Here is a 6,808-nt window from a genome sequence, read left to right as displayed (position 1 = left end):
TTTTGGAGAGAACAGTGTGATACTTTCCTTTGTTTTAGGTTATCTTCTATCTTTTTCAATTGGAATAGTTTTTTAAATTTTTATTTTGATACGATGTCAAATTTACAGAAAAGTTACAAGAATAGTAGAAAATCTTGGATAGACTTAGTGGAGAACGGTATTTAGAAACCAAGATCTAGGTACTTAACTCACCTGTTTGTATGGGTGGTGGGAGAGACAGTATGACTTCCTGCTTGTAAATTCTCAGCGGTTCTCACACTTCAGCATGTATGTCACCTGGAGAGCTTGAAAACACAGTTTCTGATCCAGGAGGTCTTGGCAGGGGAGAGGGGCAGGAGGATGCACATGTCTAAAAAGCTCCTAGGCGATGCTGACTCTGCCTGAATGACACACTTCAAGGAGCAATAGTCCCCAGGAGCAAAGTCATGATTTGCTATTCACAAGTTTTTAAATGTATTTTTGGATGATGTCAGCCAAACGACTCATTTTAACAGACGTGATGCAATAGTGATTCTCAGCTGAGGCAGGGATGGCTCAAAAAGAGGGCATCCAGCCCTAGCTGGTTTGGCTCAGTGGATAAAGCACTGGCCTGTGGACTGAAGGGTCCCAGGTTCAATTCCAGTCAAGGGCACATGCCTGGGTTGCAGGCACGATACCCAGTAGAGGGTGTGCAGGAGGCAGCCGATGGATGATCCTCTCCCATCACTGATGTTTCTACTATCTCTCCCTTCCTCTCTGAAATTATACACACACACACACACAGAGAGAGAGAGAGAGAGAGAGAGAGAGAGAGAGAGAGAGAGAGAGAGAGAGAGAGAGAGCATCCAGCTCAAATTTCTAAAATGTCCTATTTTACCAATGAAAATAGTTTTTTGGTTTTTTTTTTAAACATATTTTACTGATTTTTTACAGAGAGGAAGGGAGAGAGATAGTTAGAAACATCGATGAGAGAGAGACATCGATCAGCCGCCTCCTGCACATCTCCTACTGGGGATGTGCCCACAACCCAGGTACATGCCCCTGACCGGAATCGAACCCAGGACCCTTCAGTCCGCAGGCCGACGCTCTATCCACTGAGCCAAACCGGTTTCGGCTGAAAATAGTTTTGTTTCCTCAATTTATACTAATCAGTGCCTAAGAAATGTTTTCAGAGAATATTTCACTTGTGAAAGAGGCTTTTTTCTCCCATGTACACAATGAAACACCTAGATTTATATGTAAATGAATATATAATGTATATATTCATCACCCACATTCATGGAGGAAAAACTAAAGCCACATTCATAAGTTAGCATTACTAATTTATCAAAGCATAAAATCACTCATCCTTTTCTTCAGATTCACCATCCAGATCACTGATTCTGGATTATTTTTAATTGAAATATCATTCACATATTTTATAATTTGCCCTGTATTTTAGTACATTCACCAAGTGCAACCATCGCTGCTATCTAATTCCAGAACATAGTCATCATCCCAGAAAGAAACCACGTACCCATTTGCATTCGCTCTCTAATCTCTAACCCCAGCCCCTGGCAGCCACCATATGGACTTGCCTATTCTAGGCATTAATGGAATCATACAATATATGTGTGTGGCCTTCAACGTCTGGCTTTCTTCACTTAGCATGTTTACAAGGTTCATCCATATTTAAGCATGAGTCAGTACTCCATTCCTTTTTATGGCTGAATAATATTGCATTATATGGATACTAGAGGCCTGGTGCATGAAATTCTTGCGGGGGGGGGGGGGGGGTCCCTCAGTCAGGCCTGCACCCTCTCCAATCTGGAACCCCTCGGGGTAAGACATCCCTCTCGCAATTTGGGACCACTGGCTCCTAACCACTCACCTACTTGCCTGCATGACTGCCCCTAACCACTCTACCTGCCTGCCTGATCACTCCTAACTTACCTCTGCTTGCCAGCCTGATTACCCCTAACTGCCTCTGCTTGTTGGCCTGGTCACCCCCTAACTGCCCCCCTGCCCCTGCCGGCCTGGCCACCCCCTAACTGCTCCCCTGCTGGCCTGATCACCCCTAACTGCCTTTGCCTCGGCTCCCACCATCATGGTTTTGTCCAAAAGGAAGTCAGACATTTGGAAAATGTCTGTTCGACTCTAATTAGCATATTACCCTTTTCTTAGTATAAATACCACATTTTGATTATCCATGCGTCAGCTGATAGACATTGAGGTTGTTTCCACTTTTTGGCTTTTATTAATAATGCCAATAGCATAATTATTAATAATGCCATACAAGTTTTTGTGTTAACATGTTTTTAATTCTATATATTTGGAGTGGTATTGCTGAGTCATATGGTAACTATATTTAATTTTTTGAAGACCTGCAAATTTTCCCAAGTGGCTGCACCATTGTACATTCCCACCAGAAATGTACAAGGGTTCCAATTTCTCCACATCCTTATCAATACTTGTTATTGTCCATGTTTCTGATTATAGCCACCCTAAAGGGTGTGAAGTAGTCACGCAGTAGTTTTGATTTGCATTTCTCCAGTTGACTAATGATGTTAAGAATCTCTTCATATGCTTCATATGCCATTTGTATGTCTTATCTGGAAAAACATACAAATTTGATTTGACCTATTCAAATCATTTTAATTGGATTATATGGCTATATTAGTTTGCTAGGGCTGCCATAACAAAATACGTGGTGTCTCTCTTATAAAGACACTGGTCATATTGAATTAGGATGCAACCCTTATAACCTCATTTAACCTTAACTATCTCTTTAAAGGCCCTATATAATAAAAGCCTAATATGCTAAGTGTCCAGTCATCCGTTCAACCAATTAAAGCGTAATATGCTAATGATATGCTAAGGCTGCTCAACCACTCACTATGACGTGCACTAACCACCAGGGGGCAGACACTCTGACTGGTAGGTTAGCTTGCTGCTGGAGTCCAGCTAATTGGGACTGAGCGAGATGGGCCCTACAAATTTCGTGCACTGGGCCTCTAGTCTTCAAATAATAATTTTGGGGATAGAGCTTCACCATGTGAATTGGGAGGTGGGAGCACAATCCAGTCCATATCAATGTCTTTATTGTTCGTTCTGGCTCACTCTTAAGAGAATAGCCTTTTGACCCTGCAATCCCACTTCTGGGAAGATAGCCCAAGAATCCAAAAACACCAATCAGAAATAATGTATATACTTTTATGTTCATTGCAGCGTTATTTACAATAGCCACCATCTGGAAAGAGCCCAAGTGCCCATCAGCAGATAACTGGATAAAAAGGCTATGGTACATTTTCACAATGGAATACTACACAGCTATAGAAAAGAAGGAAATCTTACACTTTGTGACAGCATGAATGGACCTGGAGAATATTATGCTAAGTGAAATAAGCCAGTCAGTAAAAGACAAATACCATATGATCTCACTAATATGTGGAACCTAATGAACAAAATTAAGTGATGAACTAAATGGGTGTATGGGGACATTATTGGGAAAAAAAAAAAACACTGATTTTTTTTAAGACTACAATTTTGAAGCTAGTAATCAAGACAGTGTGTTACTGGCATAAGAATAGACATATATACCAGTGTAACAGAATACAGAGCTCAGACAAACCTTCAATGTATTGATTTTCAACAAAGATGGAGTTTTTCAATGAACAGTGCTTGAATAACTGGCTATAAAAACAAAACAAAAACTCAACCTTTACCTCCAACCATACATACAATTAACTTGAAATGGATCACAGACCTAACTAACTATAAAAGCTAAAACTGCAAAACTTCTAGCAGAACATACAAACTCTGTCTTGACTTTGGAGTAAGCAGATTCTCAGCCCAAAGAAACTATAACAGAAAAGAAAACAAATGAAAATTGGACTCCATCAAAATGTAAAGCTTCTGCTCTTCAAAGGACATTAAGAAAACAAAAAAGGCCCCAGCTGGTTTAGCTCATTGGATAGAGCAACAGCCCATGGACTAAACGGTCCTGGGTTCGATTCCAGTCAAGGGCACATGCCCAGGTTGCAGGCTCAATTCCCAGTAGGGGTGTGCAGGAGGCACCCAGTCAATGATTCTCTCTCATCATTGATGCTTCTATCTCTCCCTCTTCCTTCCTCTCTCTCTGAAAATCAATGAAAATATTTTAAAAAGAAAACAAAAAGGCAAGTCACTGATAGGGACAAAATATTTACAATCCATAGATCTCATAAAGGTTTTTTACCCAGAATATAGAAAAAGATTTCTTACAGCTCAATATAAAGATAACCCAAATAAAAATTGTGCAAAAGATTTGCACAAGTGCTTCCCAAAAGAAGATACAAATGTAAAATGAAAAGATGCCCAACATCATCAGGGAAATGTATATTAAAACCACAATGAAATACAGGGGGGTTGAGGGCATGGGGGGGGGGCGGTTCTGGGGGGATGAGGACACATATGTAATACCTTAAACAATAAAGAAAATTTTTAAAAAAACACACAATGAGATACACTACACATCCACTAAAGTGACTCAAATAAAAAACAATGGCAATACCAAGCACTGACAAGGAGATGGAGCAACTGAAACTTTTTAATACATTGCTGGTACGAAACAAATTGGAAAAATGTCAGTTTCTTCTACAGTCACATATATATTTACCATAAAACTCAGCAAATCCACCCCCAAGTAGTTAACCCAAGAGAAGTGAAAACATATCCACACACTAACTTGTAACACATACTAGTAATACATAGCAGCTTTATTCATAACAGATCAAAACTCAAGATATTCATCAACAACCTAGATGTCCATCAACAATATGAAAAGCTACAAACTGTGGTATATTCACACAACAGAATAATACTCCACAATAAAAAGGAACATATTGCTGATATGCACAGTAACATGGATAAATCTCAACATGGATGGTTCACAAAAGTATTATACTGAGCAAAAAATGTCAGACACAAAGTACATATTGTATTTGAAATTCTAGATAAGTTAAATCTAATGTATAATCACAGGGAACAGAACAGTACTGGTTGTTGGGGTGGAAGAGAATGACTGCAAATGAGCCCAAGAGAACTTTTTGGGCAATGGAAATATTCTTTATCTTGATGGTAATGGTGATTGCATAGGCATTCACATGTCTAAACTCCTCAAACTGTAAGTTTATAATGGGTGTTTTTATTATATGTAAGAAAGTTGACCGTGTTCACAGAGGATATCATGGTTCGTCTCAAATTTTCCTTCCAATTAAAACTAGAGTCAACATTGTGGTCGATCACAATTCCAAGTCAGTAGACCTTTTAAATATCCTGAACAAATGTTTACATGTTACCTTGTAATTAACATTACCCATTTCAATAGAATTTCCATGGTTTACCACAAAAATCTAGAATTAGAAAAAATTTCCTAATTTGGTTTTTGTCTCGTGCTTACTTTGAAATAAAATCGGCACTCATTTTTTGTGGGGGTTAGGAGGGGGCATATAGTACCCATGCCCCCTCCTGACTTCTGAAACATTTGCGAGACAAAAGGAGTCAGGCAGGTGGAGAACCAGTATGGCGGATGTACTGCTGAAGAAGTCTAGTTTAAAGGATGTAATTTAGATTCATGCCAACAACGACCACCTAATATCAAACCCAGAATTAGACAGACCTACTCACCAGCGTGGGCAGTCCTGCCCAACCACAGAGGCACGGAGCCTTCACGGCCAAGCTTACGTATCTGTTAAGCTTGGCTCTCTGCAGGCAAGATGAATCCAAATGAAGGAGAGAAAGGAGCTTTTATGTCCAGTTATTTATCCTAAATTCCCTCTCCTGAGGGGGAGGGAGGGGGGAGGGAAGAGAGAGATCAGGATTCCTTGGCTAACAGATGTCGAAAGAAGCACTGTGAAAAGAAGCCATCTCTACCCTTTGCCTCCCAACAAAGTGAAGACCAACGTTTCTCAACCTTTCTCCCACCTTGGCCCACACAACAGGTGAAGTTCCCACACAACACACATTAAGGCACGATTCACAGGAGGCCAGCTATGGGCTGCCCCTTCCCTTCCATTCCTGTGGGCCTACTGCATTGCAAATGACTAAAGTGACATATTTCAATTTACTTTGGTAAAAGAAGTTCGCATCCTTTCTATATTACTGGTTTAAAAAACAACAACACATTACCTTTTCAATCCTAAAATGCCATCAATTACAAAATCCACTATCAGTTTAATAATCTCTCAGGAAAAAAAACACATTTAATATTATCATTGATTTGAAGATAATTATGAAACTTTGGTTCTTGTGTCAATTCACAAATCATTTGGATACGTTATGTCATGAAATAAAAGTCCAAAGTCAATTTGGAAGGGCTTCTGACTCATGAAGCCTGAAATTAAGAAATGACTGACCGTTTTCCTACTGCTGGGAAAGGCAATGAAACTAGCTTTTGACAGCATGAAATAAAGCATAACTTTATTTTCAAATTCAAATGGCTGTACTGATAAGTTATAATCATGGAAACTCCAGCTTTCTGAGACAAACTTTTTTATGTAAGTCTTCATTATAGTTTTGCCATATGACATCAACTTAAAACTACCATAAAATACTGTACATAAACCCCAATTACAAGAGATTTAGGTTCTGTGATCTATACATTGCATGACTTTTCAATGTTTATGTAGCATTTCTTAGATTTCAGATGAATAACAAGACAAGAACCTATTGTCTAGAGAATAATACATGACTCTCAAATTAGCAGGCATGGTCTGGATGTATAGTGTTCTGACTAATGAGTATCTATGCCATACAATTTTCCACCAAGAAAAATACAAATTGTATTCCATGTAATTTTAATGTGTAGTGT

This window comes from Myotis daubentonii, chromosome 4, assembly GCF_963259705.1.
Source record: "Myotis daubentonii chromosome 4, mMyoDau2.1, whole genome shotgun sequence".
NCBI classification, from domain to species: Eukaryota; Metazoa; Chordata; class Mammalia; order Chiroptera; family Vespertilionidae; genus Myotis; species Myotis daubentonii.
The sequence above is the reverse complement of the archived record's forward strand: the minus strand, read 5'-3'. Positions refer to the sequence as shown.